Source organism: Cololabis saira, chromosome 24, assembly GCF_033807715.1.
Source record: "Cololabis saira isolate AMF1-May2022 chromosome 24, fColSai1.1, whole genome shotgun sequence".
Taxonomy (NCBI): Eukaryota; Metazoa; Chordata; class Actinopteri; order Beloniformes; family Belonidae; genus Cololabis; species Cololabis saira.
In genome coordinates, this window is record NC_084610.1 from 19,429,195 (window position 1) to 19,451,134 (window position 21,940).

Here is a 21,940-nt window from a genome sequence, read left to right on the forward strand (position 1 = left end):
GTGAGGACCTGAACCTGGGTGACTCAATGTCTCTCTTTCATTTCTATTTATCTGCATCTTTGGACAGTCCAAAGTCAAACTCTGCCCTTTTTTCTTAGTAAGTTGTCATGACTTCTTGATGTCTTCATAAAATGTATTAGACAGTCTTAGCTTTGAATAGCTGTTTTAATTGTAGCTGGTTTCCGGGGGGTGGAGGGAGCCTCTCAACTTAACCTTTATCTTTTGACCCCTGTCATATACCCTCAGACTATCATGGAAATATCTAATCAGAAAATCGGCAGCACTTGACTTTTACACGGTGAAGATGTGAAATCATTGATCCATCCTGCCTTGTATCAACAGTTCAGATACCAGAAGCTGTGAGAAACTTCTTTTGGCCAGTAATTAACCAGGAGATCTGTTTTTGTTTCAGAATATCTGTAAAGGTTTTGTGCCTGAGTCGGATGTTTTTATCCATTTCTTTATTTTATTGTCCAAATCCTGATGAAAATATGAGATGAAATCAAAAAAATGATTACATTGTCACCATTACACACTGTTTACGCCTACGAGGGAGGGTGGGTGGGAGAGAGAGAGAGAGGGAGAGGGAGAGGGAGAGATTTTTATAGTTTTATTTGGATCCCCATTAGCTACAGCAAAACTGCAGCTATTACGTGTCGGACCCCAGGAAGAATAGCTCCTGCACTCCAGCACCCCACACCCCCCCACCCCCTCGGCCCCGCCAGTCATCACAACTACAACCTGTCATCTCTCACATCCACACCATCATCAGACACAGGCGACCCCGTCCTCACAACGCAAGACAACGCAACATCATCTTAAACTGGCCCTGCTCAACATCCGCTCACTCAACAATAAAAGCCTCATTCTCAACGAATTTATAACAGACAATAACTTTGATTTCCTCTGCTTTACCGAAACCTGGCACAAACCCCTGGACTATTCTTCACTAAACCAGACCACACACCCCTGCTTCACATATATCGAGAAAGCTTGCCCTGAGGGGCGGGGAGGAGGCGTTGCAGCTGTACACAACAGACGTTAAAACAACCTCCATCTCCACCCCTGATTTCCCCTCATTCGAACACACTGCTTTCAAACTGTCTGGCCCCGCCCCTCTAGTCACTGCCGCCATTTATCGCCCTCCCAAGCCAAACAGCTCCTTTCTTTCTGATTTCTCCGATCTCCTGACCCAGCTATCTCACCTTCCGTTCTCCCCCTGCGATTTTAATTTCCACAGTGAAGACCCAGACTGCAAACCTGCCACTGAGTTCCTGGAGCTGCTACACTGCCTCAACTTCCCACAACACATCAACTTCCCCACCCACACCCGCAGCCACATCCTGGATCTTGTCTGCTCCTCCGGCCTCACAATACATCAGCTCTCCAGCCTCAACCTCAACATCTCCGACCATCTGGCAATCACCATGGACATCGACATCCCCATCCCCAACCCCAAAAATAACCTTTAAGAAACATCAAATCCATCTCCCCCTCTGCTCCTTCAGCTTCCTTCACCAGACACATGTCCGCCTCCCCTCCCATGCCTCCTGACAACCCCTCGGACCTTGTGAACCACTATAACCACGCACTCTCCTCCTGTCTCGATCAGCTAGCATTAAAACCAAAATAGTCACTTTCACACACTCAGCACCCAGGTACACCCCTGATGAAATCCTGCAAGCGTCAGCTCGAAAGACTCTTCAGAAAAACTGGCTTAATCATCCATCACCAAGCCTATACGGTCTATCTCCACCAATACAAAGACGCCCTCAACTCAACTCAGTCCACCTACTACTCAAACATCATCCACTCCAGCTCATCCAACCCCAAGGCTCTCTTCAATACAATAAATAAACTCCTCAAACCCAGTGATAACATCTCCAGCTCCTTCACAGTAACCAAATGCAACTACTTTTCTGATCATTTTTCCAGAACAAAATAGACACCATTCACAGTAACTTGACCTTCTCCGCCACCCTCTCCACTTCCCCTCCTAGCCCCCCGCACCCTCAGCCTCTCTCTCAGGTATCTTCCGTGTCCCCAGTAGAGTTGTCCAAACTCATGGCAGGCATGAGAAGCTCCACCTGTGCTCTGGAACCCATCCCATCTAAACTCATAAAGTTTGACTGTCTTCCAGCCATTTCCCCCCTCATCTCCGACATCATCAACTCCTCCTTCAGTTCTGGCTCAGTCCCGGACACCCTCAAACTGGCTGCTGTCATCCCCATCCTCAAAAAAAACTGGACTCAACCCTGACACCATGAGCAACTTGAGCAACTAAAATACTGGAACGTGCTGTCGCCACCCAACTCAAAACTCACCTCACCTCCAATGACCTGTTTGAACCATTTCAATCTGGCTTCCACTCGGGTCACAGCACAGAAACAGCCCTCTTCAAAGTCACCAACGACCTCCTTCTCTCCTCAGACTCCGGCCACCTCAGCATTCTCCTTCTCCTGGACCTCACAGCAGCCTTTGACACCATCAACCACACCATCCTTCTTTCCCGCCTGGAATCCTCCCTCAACATCACCAGAACCGCCCTCTCCTGGTTAAGGTCATACCTCACAAACAGACAACAATTTATTAGTATCAACAAACTGCACCTCTTCCATTGCCCCTCTGTCACAAGGTGTCCCCAGGGTTCGGTGCTTGGTCCTCTACTCTTCATCCTCTACATGCTCCCTCTCGGTAACATCATCCGCCGCCATGGTCTCGACTTCCACTGCTATGCCGCCGATGTCCAGCTCTACATTCCCACCAAATCCATGATATCCATCACCACCGCAACTCACTCCACCCTGACCAACTGCCTTATTGAAATAAAATCATGGATGCATTCAAACTTCCTCAAACTCAACTGTGACAAATCAGACATAATCATCATCGGCCCCAAGTCCCTCAACAACACCGCCCACACCTTCAGTCTCACCATCGACAACTCCACTCTGTCTCCCTCCAGTCACATCCACAACCTCGGAGTCATCTTTGACAACAACCTCTCTTTCCAACACCACGTCAACCACATCAGGAAAACTGCCTTCCACCACCTGATTAAACGCCTCCGCCCATCCCTCTCCTTCCCCGCCGCTGAAACTCTCATCCACGCCTTCATCACATCCAGACTCGACTACTGCAACAACATTCTCTACGGCTCATCCTCCAAGGTCCTCAATAAACTTCAACACATACAAAACTTTGCCGCCCGCCTGCTCACCCACACCTGCTCCCGTGACCACATCACCCCAGTCCTCCAGAGACTCCACTGGCTCCCTGTCCCTCAACGCATCCACTTCAAAGTCCTCGTCCTCACCCACAAAGCCTTCTGCAACCAGGCCCCCTGCTACCTCACCGACCTGCTCCACCGCCACACTCCGCAGTCCCGCAGTCTCCGATCCTCCGATACCAACCTCCTGTCTCCACCACTCAGAACCAAGCACCGGACCTGGGGCGACAGAGCCTTCTCCATAGCTACCCCCCCCCTCTGGAACTCCCTCCCCGCTCACATCCGCAACTGCACAGACTTACCCACCTTCAAATCGCATCTCAAAAATCACTTGTTCTTCAGAACAGCTTTTAATGTGTGATTTGTTTCTTATCCTTTATCTTATCTGTTATCTAAGGAAGGAAGGAAGGAAGGAAGGAAGGAAGGAAGGAAGGAAGGAAGGAAGGAAGGAAGGAAGGAAGGAAGGAAGGAAGGAAGGAAGGAAGGAAGGAAGGAAGGAAGGAAGGAAGGAAGGAAGGAAGGAAGGAAGGAAATGAGCCTGAAAGAAAGAAAGAAAGAAATGACCCAGAAAGAAAGAAAGAAAGAAAGAAAGAAAGAAAGAAAGAAAGAAAGAAAGAAAGAAAGAAAGAAAGAAAGAAAGAAAGAAAGAAAGAAAGAAAGAAAGAAAGAAAGAAAGAAAGAAAGAAAGAAAGAAAGAAAGAAAGAAAGATTTTAGAGCAGTGTTTTGGGGGCTCCAAAGACTGAATGTGGTGATAGATTTATAGTTACAAAGGTGGAGTTGAATTGTTATTTTTTTTAATCTTCATTTTTATCGTTATCGGGATAAATGCCAGAAATGATTGTGATACATTTTTTAGTCCATACCGCCCATCCCTACTGCTACTGCACAGACTTACCCACCTTCAAATCGCATCTCAAAAATCACTTCTTCAGAACAGCTTTTAATGTGTGATTTGTTTTTTTATCCTTTATCTTATCTTTTATCTCTTATCTTTTTTATCCTGTTGTTTTTCATTTAAATTTTCTTGATCTCGATGTTTTATCTCTGTGTCTGTGAAGTGTCTTTGAGATCTTTTAAAAGCGCTCTATAAATGAAATTGATTATTATCATTATTATATGTATCTATTCAAAAGATGTTTCTTTACTAACAATTTGAATTATTTTATGTTAATAGTTTGCTTAAAGAGAGGGGGAGAGGGAGGGAGAGAGGGAGGGAGAGAGGGAGAGGGAGAGAGAGAGGGAGGGACAGGGAGAGAGGGAGGGAGAGGGAGAGGGAGAGAGGGAGAGAGAGAGAGAGAGAGAGGGAGGGAGAGAGGCTGTGCACCGAGCCAGACGCGCCGCCGGAGGAGGAGTCTGACCGCGGTCGCGGGCAGCGGGAGGGTCTCAAACACTGGAACGTTTCCAGGACTATTACCGGACTATTACTGGAGTATTACTGGATTATTACTGGCCGGGATTTAATTGGCAAACGAGCGCAGCGTGTTGTCGTGCAGTGCAGCCCTGTAGCCCCCACAGGGACACGTCTCTATCCGGGCAGTTACTTGGCTGAGCAGAAACTCGCTTTGGGGATTTGGAGAATTTACCTCTGGATTCACCTGTTTGCGGCTCCGCGCTGCAGAGCGGCTCCGTGGAATAACCCGACCTCAGGTAGGGAACCGGGGGCTGGAATAACCCGAGCTCAGGTGGGGAACGGGGGACTAGAATAACCAGTACTCGAGTTGTAAAAAAGAATCAGGGTGGATGGTGGATTTTATCATATGGGGACAGATAATTTGTGCTGATTACAAATAATATAATATATTACAAATAATAGCAGTGACCAAAACACCTGCAGAAATACTGCAGGAATGACATAGCAGCAGTTAAATGCAGCCTTCTGTAAGCTTTAAATATCCACTGGGCTTACATCAAATACATCAAAACACAACAATAAAAAACAGTTTTCTGAACTTATCAATGTGACTCTGTCCTTCACAGGATAAGTAAAATGGATCACTGCAAAAACTCAAAATCTTAACAAGAATATTTGTCTTATTTCTAGTTAAAATTTCTGATTTTAGTAAAAAACATCTCATTACACTTAAAACAAGACTCATCACTGGAAAAAACAACAATTTTCACCTGTTTCAAGTAGATTTTCACTTGAAATAAGTAGAAAAATTTGCCAGTGGAACAAGATTTTTTCGCTTGTAATGAGAAGATAAATCTGGTCCCACTGGCAGATTTTCCTACTTATTTCAAGTGAAAATTTACTTGAAACAGGTGAAAATTGTCAAATAAGTTATTTTTCTGGTGTTATTTTTCTGGTGATGACTCTAAATGTTGAAATAGCAGTAAAACCACATTCATTGATGAAATGACATAAGGGATAGAAAGGGGGGATGGCAGTTTTACAGGGGGGAATATTTGGACCGTTTTTATTTCAGGGGGGGATGCCATCCCCCCTCATCCCCCCTCAACTCCAGTACTGGGAACGGGGGACTAGAATAACCCGATCTCAGGTAGGGAACCGGGGACTGGAGGTCTCACGCCCCCCACTCATGCAAGACCTCCGCGTTTGTTTTTGCGCACCAAGTTCAGCTGATGTGTTTATCACTGTGTCTCGCTGATGACAGGAAGGGAAGGAAGGCGGAGGTGATTAATGCTGCGCAGACTTTGCAGAGCTTCTCTGTGCTCATTTCCTACACATTAAGACTATTTACAGAGGATATTATAGTGTGACCAGAACGCAGCCCGGCGTTATGCAGGACGTGATGAAGCCCAGCGCGCACTTTGTGTTTGCGAGGAGGGATTATTGCAAATGATCGTCCAAGGCCGTTTAATAGGAATTAAATGGATTCTGTCTCCTGCTATTGATAGACTGTAATTACATTTATGAGGAGGGTACCTTCACTCAGCCTGTGCAAGTGCGTGTGCGTGTGTTCTGTCTCGTCCACATCAGTCTCTGCCCTTCATTACTATTAGAAAGTATTGCCATAGTGATCAACAGTATATATAGTACGCCAAAGTGAACTGTTTTTTTTTAATGTCAAGCAGCATTCAAATGTTGAGGTATAAATCATAGCAAAAAAACTCCAACAACAAACAAAAGGAATAACATAAACTAGCAAAAAAAGTAAAGAAAATCTGCACTGGTGAATTGTTGACAGTGTTTCTACACTCCTGTTAGACTGTATTGTTCCAGTAAAGTAACAACTTTTTTATTATTTTATCTCTTTTCTTATAATTTTATTTAATTTTATTTGTTATTTACTGTTTTATTGTGTCTTGCTGCTTTTAATGTTGATGTAAAGCACTTTGAATGACCTTGTGTTGAATTGTGCTATACAAATACACTTGCCTTGCCTAAAGTAAGAAGGGTTGTCATCTGGACTCTGCTTTGCAGGGGACAGGAATCCTTGTACGTTAAAGTTTGCATGTGGATTTGTCTCATTGAACATTTTTCTTCTGTCCAGCTTCAGTGTTTTCCTTGTCATTGTGTAGATATCATAGACCCGATTTTTATCTTAGAAAAAAGAGCCATTAGAGTTATAAACAAAGCAGATTATGAGAGCCAACAAATAGATTATTCATAAATTCAAATGTGCTTAAATTCAGAGATTTAGTGAACCCTAAAACAGCACAATTTATGTTTAAAATCAACAATAAAACACTTCCTGACAGTATTCAGAAGCTCTTCTAAAGCAGAGTTAGCCAATATGAACTAAGGGGAACATATATGTTCAGGAAAACAAAGGCAAAAACCAATGTTAAACAAAGATGCATCCTGTGACAGGAGTTAATCTGTGGAACAGCTGAGATACAGAAATGTTATTCCAATTCAAAAGCACCTATAAATACAAAATGATTAATACATATAAAACAAAGGTATAATACACATAGGCATGTACCAATGGACATGTGTATGTATGTGTGTGTATGTGTATGTATGTATGTATAGATGCATATGTATGTGTGTGTGTGTATATATGTGCTTGTATATACAGTATATATATATATATATATATATATATATATATATATATATATATATATATATATGTATATATATATACTGTATGGAATGATATTTAGTAATGACATGTGGAATATGCTGTATGTTTGTGTAGTTATTTTGTTCATACTCAGGCAACTTCTCATATGGATTTATTTAATTATTTTGTTTCATTCTCTACATCCTAAATGCACTAGTTTATAAAGGCTAACATTTTTCTTCTTGTGAAAAGGTTAGGCATCATAAGCTTAGGCTTCAGACTACACTTTTGGTCCTTGGTTTTTAGTTAAAATTGTATATATATACCAAAAATTTATATTTTTTGTATTACACTGATGACTTACCCCTGTACTTTGTGTTATTTGTGTTGTGGAAACTGAAAGGACCAATAAACTAAACTTTGTTTGTGTGGTGGCATGAGATAGAGGACTTTTTTATTAAGCACTAAGAGCATCCACCGGCTCCCGGTGACTCGTGTGCCTCCCTGGCAGTCGGGACAGCTCAGGCTCTCCGCCGGTAGCCTCGGAGACTAGGAGCCAAACGTGACCAGCAAACAAACGACACAAACAACCTGTCTGTTTGTGGCCCTTTCCCCTGAGCTGTCTGTGGAAATGAAACAGAGATCAGTGCAAGATGCAACAGCATCGCCACACAAGCCGAGTCCAGTCATTTTAGTTGAGGCATGTTAGTGTCCAGGTAGTTTGTTCAGGCCTAAAAGATATACGCTCGATTTCCCACTCTAACCATAAGATCCAGGAATGATGTTGGGTGGTGGATTAAATGTCTTGTGATTGAAAAACCAAATAAAAAGAGACAGAAATACAGAGGAATGTGGTGCTGGACAGCAGGTGTTGTAGAGGCCAACGCTCAGATTGTGAGGTGCCCTGAACAAAAGGTCACGTTTTCACCCCAAACCAAAGTCATGTACTGTAGGGCTGGTCGAGCATAAGAACCTGGTTTTGGAGTTTTGCTTATATTTAGATTAAGGTCGACTAAAAATGTGGCTTTTAGTTGTCATAGTTTGTAATGAATAAGTTGCTATGTAATGAATGATGTCAGTCTCCACAATGTCTCCACAAATGTGGGAAAACAAGTGTTCTTTGTTGTATTCAGTCAGTTTGGTCTAAGCCTTTATTTATCAATTTGTTTTATTTCCCACTATTCATAGCATTTAACAAGGTTTCATGGCCCTCGCCTTTTTGCACACTTGGGGCCTTTATAGTAAATGGATGAATATTGTATGGCCCTTTAGGAAATGTAATAATGGAAATTATAAGTATAATAAATGAATACATATATTTCCATAATCGCCTCCCCTGGAATCACACTTTAAGTTGTGATAGAAAGGGTGCCTTAAAAATCAAACATAGGAGCTTTGTGAGTCTGTTGTGTATTCGTGCTTGTGTGTCCCTACATGAAAGATGTTGCGTTTATTTGAAGCAAAGGCTTTAAAAGCTTTGAGATGTGCTGGAGAAGACTTTACGCAGGGGTGTGCCTTGCCCATTATCTGCACCAGTTCTTGGTGAAAAATGAAAACAACTATCACATAAGAATATTGAAATGATGTGATGGTAAGTACGTTCTGTAATAAAAGGTTAAAAAGCGGCATAATCGTATACGTGAATTTAAATCTGTACACGCGTCTTTGGCCAACACATTCAGCCAGCACCATGCAAATGTACATGGAGCGCAGTGTGTGTGTGTGTGTGTGTGTGTGTGTGTGTACTATGGACATGTAACCCTGAGTTGCAAAGTCCTCGAATCTCTGACACAGTCATGCCCACCTGAAGTGTATCACTACTTTCAGTCATTGAGATTTAATGGTAGTCATCACGGGTCTTGTCCTGTGTGTGTGTGTGTGTGTGTGTGTGTGTGTGTGTGTGTGTTGCTTTTGTTTTTCCTGTTTGATGCTTTCCAGGCACCAGGTGCACAGTGGGATTTGCCACACTGGTTCAGCTGAGCTCCACTCACCTCATTATCCTCTTTGGACAAGGGCGGACATAATTCCCCCACCCCCCTTCCCCTCCTCCTTTCTTACTCTTGCATCATCTTTCTTTATTCACTTCAGACACTTTCCAGTGTACCTGCATCATGTTCTATACTTGTGCCATTTCAAGTTCATGTCATTAGTTATGGCTTTTTGACCAGCCCCTCGCCATTTCACGCCTTTCTTTTCCTTTTTCACGTTTTTAAATACTGTATTTTCATTTTTTTTTTTTTTTTTAACACTGTGTCTCGATGCCTGTAGATTGATTCGATTGTGCTTACTGCTGCTGGGGAGAGAGCTTATGTGTCAAATTAGGTATTTTTTGCCAGGGTAGCTCATGGACATTGCCTGGGGGGTTAGTGGGTTTCTGATTGGGAGAAAATACATCCTGAAACATCACCACCCGTGTATTTAACCCTATAATGCCTGGATTTATCATATTTGACAAATTCATTTCTTAGACAAAAAAACAATTAGTTTTATGTCAGTAAAAAAACTTTTAAAAACAAAATTGGGTGTGTTTCTACTTAAATTTCAACAAATTTGAACACACTTATGACTTATAACATACGAGTCTGTACAATCAAGAACCTCACTTTCAGTGAAGCTGGTCCTGTGCCACATGCACACGAGTATGACGCTGTGACCACACCTTGGTCCACAATTTCCGTTCATAACAATTCACAGCAACACATGTGTGGTGTGTAGAGCGAGGGGAGACCCAGGAGCGGAAGAGGTTCAAATCAAGATCTTATTTCCAATAAGGAAACAGTCCAAAAAGAAGGAAGCAGAACAAGTACACAAGGTCCACAAAAACACAAAAATTTCCAGAGAGTGCAGGGCTGTGGTGGCATGGACGTAGTCCCGAATATAGCATAGATAAAAGTTGGCGAATCCGAGGAGCCTTTGGAGCTCCTTCTGACTGGTGGGAATGGGCCAGTCAGTGACAGCTTGTATCTTGGCCGGATCTGGTTTAAGGTGGTAGTACACAGGGGCTCAAAGGAGGGGTCGATCAAGGGAAGGGAATACTTATTCTTTACTGTGATGTCTTGAGGTCACAGAAGTCTATACAGGGGCGGTACGAGGCATCCTTCTTAACGAAGAAGAAGCCTGCCCCCAGCGGGGAGGATGAAGGTCTAATGAGTCCAGAGGCCAGGGAGTCTTGGATGTAAGTCTCCATAGCCTCCTTTTCAGGGCTAGATATGTTGTCGTACGTCTAGAGGGAAGGGGGGCACCCGGAAGGAGGTCTATGGAGCAATCATAGGGTCGATGGGGAGGCTGGGAGAGTGCCAGCTCCTTGCAGAACACTGGGGAAAGGTCATGGTATTCTGGGGGCACCGAGATGAGCACAGGAGGTGACGGAGTAACAGGGGACCAGGAGGTAGAAGGGTTGGCCGAGCGGAGACACTGAGAATGGCAAAGGGGGCTCCAGGTGGTGATGCTAGCCATCTTCCAGTCGATCTGAGGGTTATGGTGTAACAACCTAGGGAGACCGAGCACCAGGGGGGTATGGGGGGAGGGAATGACAAACAGTTGAATCTGCTCTCGGTGGTTGCCAGACATAATGAGGGTGACCGGGACTGTACGATACTTAACCTGAGCGATTAATCTGCCGTCTAAGGCAGTGACATTCTTGGGGATGGACAAAGGTTCAAGGGGCAGGTTAAGCTGTGTGGCTAACTCATCATGGATGAAGCTCTCATCAGCCCCAGAGTCAATGAGGACCCTAACCGGGAGTGACTCCCGGCCCCAGAGCAGACAAGATTCCATCGTGAAGTGCGGGGGAGAGCTCCAAGTGGTGGAAGTCTGACTCACCCGTGCGCTCTCCCTCACGGATGAGCCTCCCCTTTTGGTTTCTGCAGGCAGGTTGCCAGAAAATGACCCGCCTGGCCAGAGTTAATGCACAACCGATGGAAACGGCGCTGGCACTCACTGGGGTGCAACCGGGACCTGCCCAGCTGCATGGGTTCAACGGAGGAAGAGGTGGAAATGGCTGGAGGCTGATGAGAAGGCCCGTGAGCTACACCTGCAGCTCATCAGCTCATCAGGAGGAGAGGTTAAACAGCGGGGCTGCGAGTTGTTCATTGCTGGTTCGTTTTGTTAACAATGTGAGCTTTGTTGGTTTGTTTGTTAGTTTGCTGGTGGTTTTTTTCTCCCTGTGATATTTGAGTTACTTGTGAAGAAGTTCTGAGTTCCCTGTGAGGAAGGTTTTTTGTTCCCTGTGGGAGTTTTTTTTGTGTTTTTCTATTAAACAATGCCTCGTTTTGGCTAAAGTTTAACCCGGTTTGGTGTCGTGCGATTGGGTTCAGAGAGAACGACCCATAACACTCGTGTGTACAGACATGTGTAGACGTGTTAAAGAGGTAAAGCAACAGATTTGTTTTCTTTATTGTTGTAATCTGTGCTTTAAATAAATTTGACATTGCTTATTATAAAACAGACTGATTTATTGCTTGTGTAGTTGAAAAATACATGAGAACAGGACCTTGAAAAAATGATTGCATATTAAATCGCAATCGCAATATTGAGGAAAAAAATCGCAATTAGATAATTTTCAAAAATAGTTCAGCCCTAGTCCAGAGAGTGCAAGGCTGTGGGGGCATGGGATGCACTGAAAAAAGAATGGAGAAAAAACCAACAATAACTTAACAGGAAATTCACTAGAAATCAGTGATCAAAACGTTAGCACTCGGGTGAAGGGGAGCCAACTGGTACCGCGGTCTCTGAATAATCGGGCGTCGAGGAGTTCCTCAGTAGGCTTCAAGTAGGAATTAGCGGAGGTTGATTAGCGGAGTGGGAGCAGGTGAGTCCAATCACTCCTGGACGCAGCTGGGTAGGAAACCTCCAGAAACATGAGAGATTAGCCGCCACACAACCACCACAACATGAGGTACTTAAGAAAGGTGATGCTGCATAACAACTGTCCTGAAAGCATCGCTGGCAGGCCGTCATTCAAAACATCCTGACGTTTTGTAGAAGCAGCAGCTCCAGAATATTACAGATTATTGATGACTGCTTTTGTGTTTGTGTGGAGTTCACACAAAATAATTATTTATGAATTAGGACTGTTTCGGTAGTAACGATTTTTACAGCATGGTTTATAACATTACTTGTTTGATATTTTATTTTTTACACTGTTAACACCGTAAAATTGTTTCCACAGGATAACAGATTTGATATAGAAGTTTATCATGAATCCCAATATTAAATGTGAAATCATGACTTGTCAACAACTACGATGTCAATGTGACAATTATACTTATCCTCTATGGATTGCCATTTTAGATCTTGAATAGGAGGGAGTAAATTAACTTTTCTCTCTTTTTTTTAGGGTTAATATCAATCGACACTGGTTTTATGGTATGTTGTCACATTTAATATCCAAATTTTAAAAATCCATAAGACTAGGTTAACCACACTCACCGAGGTTTCCGGTCTCTCTAATAATAATAATAATAATAAACTTTATTTATATAGCACCTTTCATACGAAAGTCGCAGCTCAAGGTGCTTTACAGTAACAGTACAAATAAGAAACAACAACAGCAAATAAAACAAAAAACATAAATATTTAAGTGCAGTGATATAAAACATAACCCTGACAAAATTCAGTTCAAGATTCCTCCACAGAACAACTACTAAGGTAGGATAATATAAAAAGGAGTATAAAAATTGAATATATGAATATAAAAAGGTAAAAATGCTGCACGAGTCGTAGGCATATGAAAAATAAAAAGATAAAAATATCAACAAATAAGAGTACAAGATAAAAATTATCATATAAAAACATTTAAAAGTATAAAAATAATGCAGACAGTAAAAATCAATGATATATAGATAAAAGGAAAGTGGCAACTAAGGCACGGTTATCTTATGTTTAAATGCTTGAGTAAAGAGATAGGTTTCAAGTTGTCTTTTGAAAATATCTACCGACTCGGCTTCCCTGATGTTTTTGGGCAGTGTGTTCCATAGTTTTGGGGCGTAGTTGACAAACGCTGCATCACCGATCTTCTTTTTACCGTTTCTGGGAGCTTCTAATAACCCAGCAGCTAATCTCCTTATCTCCTCGTCTGTGTCCTCCGACTCTAATGATTCCATCCAAAGTTCATCCAGACCACCAGTGAACTCCCCACTTCGTACCTGACTTCTATTGCTAAGCAGCCGCACAACTTTAACGATGTTGGAGCCTTTACCGGTCACAATGAGCAGCACCTTGTCTTCTCCTATTCCCCATGCTTCTAATGACTCATCAATGCAGCAAGCAATAGACTCCCCAGTGTGTAGGTGCTCTATTCGGTGTAGGTTAAGCAGAGCATGGTAAACCTGGCCTCCAGGTGGATGATGAAAACATGCTGACACACCTATGAAGGATGCTGTCAGTCCTCTCTTGCTTCAACCCTCAACACAGAGGGTCACCTTCCGCGCATCCTTTATTATGTCTTTCAGTTTTTGCTTTGCCTTTTCCATCTTAGCTCCAATGAGGTTATTCACTCATGCAGCACCAAGTGATTTGAATTTTGACTCAAGTGACAAGCAACATTTTTTTGAAGGCAGTCGAGTCACAGTCTTGTAGACATACCCGTCTCAATAAACATATTTATGAGTGCATCCTCTCGCTTGTGATCTTCCTGTGTATTTACTAACCAGCAGGTTAGTTGGTTGTTTCCGCTTTCCCGGTGCTACCTCCTGGCCGAGGTGTTTCTTCTCTTTGAGGGGAACTACTCAGAGCCACTTTGTTGAGGTACTCACGATTAACCGTCTTGTGTGAGCTTCTCCAATGGTCTTTCAGATTCGTTGGATTTTTTCCCTTTAGAAGTATTCCACAAATCTTACCCCCATTTCCACTACAAGGCACTTGCTATTATCTATTTCGGCGTCATATTCAAAGAAGTCCCAGGACTTTGTTGCTTTCTTCCAACTTTTGCCATTTTGCCAGGTAGAATAGAGGGAATGCGCATGGCGTCACAGATTTGACTTCACAGCGGGTTATGCCCACTGAGTGGCAGAAAGACTGAGTGTCAGAAAGACTGAGTGTCAGAAAGACTGAGTGGCAGCGTAAACTTTCAGTTTGAGCACTCGAAAACATCTAAAATGGGAAAGAGCTGTTGTGCGATCGACTGTACTCATAGATTTAGCAAGAAATCGGAGTTATCGTTTTACAGACTGCCGAAAAATAACTTTAAGAGAGACGAATGGGTTGCTGCAATTCGCAGAAACAACTGGATTCCAGGCACCGAAACATGGATTTTCGGTTCCCATTTTGTATCAGCTAATGTTGGATTTTTGGGTAGCTAACGTTAAACGGTCAAATCATAATGTTCGGTGTCCTCATCACTTTAATTTTCGCCAACAAATCCTGCCTTGAAGTAGGACCAAGCGTCAAGACTTTTGTATGCCTTCAAGCTTTGCTTCATGTATTTACCCGGCGTAGAAATGAAGTACATATAAATATCAGGAAACTGGATTCGCGGCCAAATATTAATGTCCATGGACCACTGGTTCTTGGGGTAACTGTACGGGTCACTGTCAAGTCCAACTGCCTTTAATTTAAGCCGATAATCGGCTGTTATCCCGTCTTCTCCACTAGTTGCAGCCATTTTTGCTGATGTTTTGCCACTCAGTGTGAGTAAGGGGTGAGTAATGAGGAGTGATTGCCTGTGAGGTGCCGTATGGTCCCGCCAGCTCACGTAAGATTGATTAAGCTCGATTTCAAATCAATCTAAAATTGACAAAGACACAAACGAAGGCATTTTTACCTATATACGTTTTCGTTAGTTTTTTGATCACACAATACAGTTTCAGTTAGTTATTGTCTTTGTCTTTTAGTTGTCGTTTATAATTATTTCAGTTAAAGACAATGTGTTTTTAATTCTAGTTTTCGTCATTTCGTTCATTTTTGTTAACGATAATAACCTTGGTGTGAACACTCCAAATAAAATATTTGTGAGTATTGTGAGCATACAGGTCAGCATAATCCAACAAAATGCTCACACATTTTCACATTCAGCAGTATTAAACAGATTTTCCTCTGGATCTGGCTTTCAAATCTTTTCAAGAAGTCTGGAACGAATTTTGCAGACATTCATATTTTCACAAGAGGTACAATGAGTTACAATTTTTAGAACTGACTTTGGTCTCATATTTTTTTTCTGTTCTCAGACCTGTCAGTTCTGGTTTTCTTGGTTTTTATATTCCTTATATGCCTATATTTTATATACCTCAACCTCAACGGAGTGCAACATTTTTTTTTAAATATTTTATATTAAAAATTCCACTTTGCTCTTTTTTAAATCCTGATCACAAATAACGTCTGATTTCTCCCAAACGGTGCCAGGTAACAGTGCTTTCTTTCTCTGTCACTGGAAATCTAAAAATAAGGCCCTCTCGGGAGGGAAGGATACTTTTGACAGCTATAATTCTCTTTAGAGTTCAAAGCTGTCCCAAACCGGATGCTATGTTTAATCTGAAACACGGTGAATGGATTAGGAACAGAAATGGATTTAGCAGCCGCTGCCTTTACATCCATTGAATTAACCTCTGCTGCCTTTGGGCTGAGGGTTGACTTAAATAAGATAAAAACACCAGAGAGGTTTTACTTTAGTTTAAATGGAGTCCTATCACACTGTTACCAGTCACACAATGGTGACACTGGTACTCCATGAATAACGCTATGCCTAAGATGCAAATAAATAGCATCCTCTATCAGCCACAACTAGCTGTGTGTACTTGCCCTGTATGATATTCGTTTACTCAATTAAACTAAAAGTGAACAGAATTATGATGCTAAGTCAACACCTTGAATCAACATTCAGCTGACCAATTCATTTTTAAGGTTCTCTTATTAGTTTTTAAAACTCTTAACGGTCTCGCGCCTTCATATCTGTCTGATCTGCTTTTACCCTATAAACCCTGGCGGACCCTGACGTCCTCCGGCACCGGCCTTTTAATCATTCCCAAAGTTAGAACTATAACCCACGGTTAGGCATCATTTCATCACTACGGCCCAGGGCTGGAGATTGATTCAAATGTCAAGAATCGATTCGATTCGATTCCGATTCTTAAGATTCAGAATCGATTATCAAGATTTGATTCGATCCGATTCGATTCTGATATTGATTTGGGTTAGTGTTATTAAAACTGTTTTTTGAGCTGTTGCATGAATTATATGACTGTAGTTATGCAAAATATTACTACTAGTATTATATTGAGATTCAACAGCAAGTATTGCAGCTAATGATGCTGTAAGGACCAATCAGCTCCCAGAATGCTGATAGAACTGCTTTCAGAAACATCATGTGGGTCAGAATTATCAAACAGATCCAGGGAGGAAACAGAGACGGATGAAATCGCTTTTATTTTTTCCCACATTCCGTTTTTATTTGTTCCATTTTCGGTCTATTTTGGTTTTTAATTTTTGAGAATTTGGTTTTTAGCATTTTTTGCAAATGTAACCCCAAGACAGTATACAAAGTAATGAAATATAGACAATTTATGCAATTATAACCTAACACTTTAATGTTTTCATACCTTTAAACATATTTAAAGGCAAAAACATGGCACCAGTTATTCTCGTGTCCAACAGAACATTCCTTTTTTGGGCATAAACAAAAAATAAAAATAATAAATAATAATAATAATAAAAAGAAATAACCCCCCCCCCAAAAAAAAAAAAAAAAAATTAAAATAAAATAAAATAAAATAAAATCGATCTTTAGACATATGAATCGATTTTTAGGGATTAATATGAGAATCGATTTAGAATTGGGAAATCGATTTTTTCAACACAGGCCTACCCACGTCTGTGGAACAGTTTGCCGGAGAACCTCAGGGCTGCAGAGACTGTTGATGCTTTTAAAAGCTCAAAACTCACCTTTTTAACTTGGCTTTTAGCTGATTCCTCTTAGTTTTTCTCCTATACGCTTGTTTTAAACTAGCTGTTCTTGTTGTTTTAACCCAGGTCTTATGCTCTTATGGCTTTAAGTTGTTCTTATGGTTGTTTTAGTATGTCTTGCTTTCTAGACCTACTTTTAGGATTTTATGTTATACTTTTAAACTCTTTTAGTGTGTATTTTTACCTCATAGCCTATCTTCTCCTGCTTTCTTGTAGCTTTTAGCTCCAGTGTTGTCCTCGTGGGGAGCCCTCCATGCTGGGAGTGACTCTGGCCTGCAGGGGGTCGTCCTGGCGGTGGTTCTGGTCTGGATGGTTGTGGATCTCTCTCTGCACCACGGCTTCACCGCTGTGGTGTGGACTCCTCTATCCGTCCGGGCCGGGATGGTCTCTGTGGAGGCTTCCCCCCCTTGTGGTTGGGGGTTCTGAGACCTCCTGGCGTGGACGATACCAGATACCGTTTCCTCACCTGGGTCCTCACTGCTCAGCCATATACTTGTGTGAACTGCAGTGTGCTTGTGCCTGTCTGTGTTTGTGTGTGTGTGTGTGTGGGGGGGCATTATTAAGTTTTATGTAAAGCGCTGTGCGTTGCATTTTTTATTTATTATGAAAAGCGCTATACAAATAAAGTTTGATTTGATTTGATTGTGTTTAATGTTCCCATGATGCAGTTCTGTCACTGACTTGTATCTTAAGCTGTAAGTAAGAACGTGCAGGCAGAGCTGTCTGGAAGATTTGCGAGGCCCTGTGCGAAATGGCCGGGGGGGAGCCCTCATGTGTGAGCGTATCGAGCCCTTGCGAAATTTTTGGATTTTTCGGGTCGGATCGGGTGTCTATATGCTCAATTTTAACTCTCCAATTAGCAAAATACTGAATACCTTCCCCTGCCTCATCATCATCTCTTGCCTCGACGCGGGGCCCCATGGCTGCTTGAGACCCGGTCGGATCGGTGATTTTTGTAACAAATGTATCAAACGAGCCTTTCAGAGAGGCATTAAACTCTTCCATTTTCTTTAGTTTTTTTCTTTTTTCATTCCCTGATGGAAATTTCCTGAATCTGTCTCGTTCTCTCGACATTGTTTGACAGTTTGTTCCAACTCCACCCGTCTGGATCAGAGCAGCTTGTGTCTGCGCTTGGTCTGACGCAGTTGTATTGAACAACAGACATGCGCATCATTGCACATATATTTATTGATATGCACAGACTAGTACACATTTAGGTCTGTAATGGAACGTGACTGTTGATATTTATAAGAGAAAAAATGAAAAAAAAAAAACGAAAAAAAAAAATTTGAAAAAAAAAAACTACCGAGGGTATCGGAGTCTCTTGGTCAGCCTTTGTTTGTTTGATGCTGCTCACACAGCAGATGGTATTGGTGACTGGTGTAGAACTCGCCATAATCTATACAATAACTGGGATTTCAGTGTCGAACAAAATCATGATTTCATTGCAGAATCAAGCAGTCCTAGTTTGGTTTGAACGATATTCGTCTTTGCCCAAAGCAGGCATAAATTGATACTCTGGGTTGTTACTCAATATTCATCTGAGATCTGTACTTTGTTTTCAGAGAGGGAACAAGAGAAAAGCCGATTTCAGAGAGAGAGTGGAGAGGAGAAGCATCATACTCACATTTGTCAGTCGATAGTCTTCTTCAGACACTTTCTCCAATAACCTGAAAATGAGTCAGAGTTGTCCTGTGTTGAAACATTAGTTTTGCCAGCTACTTTGTCCAACCTTTTCCACCACCTAGCTGGTCTCACTTGAGAGAACATGGGAGTAGACAAGAATCTAATTCCCCACAACATAAAACAGCAACTAGGTTATAACAAGCATACACACTCATGCTTAGAATGTTCATTTCCCTGCCGTAGCCATTGTCCTGTCCCACAGCCATCCGCTCAGCAACCTGATAAGTGACTTTCACTCTGCATTCCCAGGACACTTGATGGTGTGTGCAAGATGGTGTGTGACACACACACATTCATCCTCACACACCATCTTGTGACCCGGATGAAGGTGGAAGTAATGGCCGAAACATGTCAGGTATTTAAAAAACCTAAATATTCTCCTCCGAAGAAAAGAATCAGCAAATTAAATTGTAAAGCCGTGGACAAAATGAACTTTATTAAATCGTGTGTGTGTTTGTGTGTGTGTATATATATGTATATATATATATATATATGTATGTATGTATGTATGTATGTATGTATGTATGTATGTATGTATGTATGTATGTTAGGGATGCAAATTATCGATTATTTCATTAATTGACAGTTGATAACCTTATCGATCGATCATCGATTAGTTGATAAGCGGCGTTTTTCCCCCATCTGAGATACAAACATAATTTTTTTTGCTTATATAAAATACAAAGGACATTTTAATGTATTCCTTAATCAAATATTTATTTGATACAAAAGTAACAAAAAGACATTTTTGTACCACAAGGAATATAATATAACGTGCACTTCAAGGCTATTAGTAGTAGCAGCAGCCATAATAGTGTCATTTGTGTCAAGCAAATTTTAAGTTCTAGTTACGTTTTAAGTTAAAGTTTTGGCAGTGTTCAAAATAAAATTATGAGACCTGCTGTATTGGAGAACATTTTCTTTTAGTTAAAACTGTAGCGAGGACAGATGTTTAGAGAAACCTATGTATGTACCGGGTGAAGGCTGGTTTATGGTTCCGCGTTACAACAACGCAGAGCCTACGCCGTAGGCTACGGCGGCGGCTCTGCGTCGATTTAAGGCGGAACCTTCAGGCTTTAGGGGACCATATCAGAGAACAACCAGAAGAATATAGAGTGGATTAAAAATAAAAGTTAAGCACTGAGCTACATGTGTGTAATTTTAATCGGGTAATTTCATAACGGCAATTAATCGAAAATCGATTAATTATTAACATCCCTAATGTATGTATGTATGTATGTATGTATGTATGTATGTATGTATGTATGTATGTATGTATGTATGTATGTATGTATGTATGTATGTATGTATGTATGTATGTATGCATGTATGTATGTATGTATGTATGTATGTATGTATGTATGTATGTATGTATGTATGTATGTATGTATATATATATATATATATATATATATATATATATATATATATATATATATATATACTGTATATGATTGAGAAAACTCCATTATATATAATAATCTACTTTTGACAATAACTATTTAGTATTTTGTCAACTTTAGAGCGGAAAAATGATATAGCTAGCTGTTTAAGAAAAGAAAATTTGTTGCGAAATTGTCTTGGCTATTTCATATTTAACGCTAGTTAGACCTGATGGATACATTTGTGACAATAACGAAGCCTAAAACTGGAGATTGTAACGTTACAGCTCGGCCTAACGTTACTCCTTCCACGTCTGACGAGGCCAAAGTTTCATCAACTGTAAACACATGTAGTCAGTAACCAGAGGTGGGTAGTAACGAGTTACATTTACTCCGTTACATTTACTTGAGTAAGTTTTGGGGAAATGTTGTACTTTTAGGAGTAGTTTTGAATCACTATACTTTTTACTTTTACTTGAGTAGATTTGTGAAGAAGAAACTGTTCCTCTTCCTCCGCTACATTAGGCTACGTTGAGCTGTTACTTTTCTTTTATCCCTTTTATCCGCGTACGTTTCAATCTCATGACATCACTGAGTGATTCTTTGGGAAAAATGTTTGTTTTTTCATGTTTTGTCACATTTACATACTCAAACACACACAGAGTTTATATGAGTTCATGGGCTTGTTCTAGTTCTGCCAGGTTAAAAAAGAAAAGTATAAGGCTTGAAATTTTGTGCTACTTGTGCTTAATTTATTTTTTATTCTGTTATTATTTTATTATTTATTAAAGTACTTGAATTTACTTTATGATTATTTTAATTTAAGCTATTTTTTATTAATTTTAATTTATGTTATTATTTTATTGATTTAATTTGCCTGAAGATGATTATTTTGTACTTTTGTCTGTTTGAATGGTTGTTAAAAAAATAAATCAGACGTTACTCAACAGTTACTCAGTACTTGAGTAGTTTTTTCACCAAGTACTTTTTTACTTTTACTCAAGTAATTATTTGGATGACTACTTTTTACTTCTACTTGAGTCATATTATTCTGAAGTAACAGTACTTTTACTTGAGTACAATTTTTGGCTACTCTACCCACCTCTGCTAATAACCCAGTCAGGAATTGGTGAATAAGGTGATATAAGCGGAATTGTGGCAGGGTGCGTGCCACGGGGGCCCGCCCGAAGGATGGAGAGACACGAAGCTTGTGCAGACCCTTTATTTATTCAATTAAGCACCCCACACACAGTGCACAAAACACCCAGCATGACAGCAGCTCCTCCGACCCCCTTCTGCTCTCCAGCGCTGCGTTATAAAGGCAGGCCGGGTGGAGGCGTGGCAGCCACTCAGGTGGATGGGACACAGGTGCGTGTCCCGTCAACCTCTCCACCCGGCCACAGGAATAAAACACCTTCAAAAGTTATTATAAGCCAGGCTTAAAACGTGACACGTTAAAAAAAAGGGAAAAAATAAGAATTACAAGCGTGGTTCCCTGCTCTGTTTTTCTCTCATCCAACGGTCCCTGGGCTAAAAAAGGTTGAAGACCCCTTTTCTACAACTATGCATCTCTGATGCCAGGCTTAGCCAACCGCACTTCCTGCATAGTTAATTACGACGTTCCCAAGAGACATTAACTGTGTACACCCACCCCTCGTCCTCTGAGGAGCTCGATGGGTTGAACCACATCTCATTTCCTGTCTTTGGAGATGTGAGTCTGTTCCTATTACAAATCAGTCTGCTGTGAGATAATAATCTGCCGTAACCGGCG

The 21,940-nt window shown here is 41.3% G+C and overlaps 1 protein-coding gene across 3 annotated transcripts in view; it reads left to right on the forward strand.

Moving 5' to 3' along the window:
* Positions 1 to 21,940, forward strand: part of dmd (dystrophin) — a 361,679-nt gene that overhangs the window by 35,808 nt on the left and 303,931 nt on the right. The window contains exon 1 of one of the 3 annotated variants that reach the window (XM_061715920.1): positions 4,648 to 4,877. The exons of the other annotated variants lie outside the window; for them this stretch is intronic. The gene's annotated coding sequence lies outside the window, so the exon portion shown is untranslated. Of the gene's footprint in view, positions 1 to 4,647; positions 4,878 to 21,940 lie in introns of those variants that run through there. 3 annotated transcript variants of the gene reach the window in all.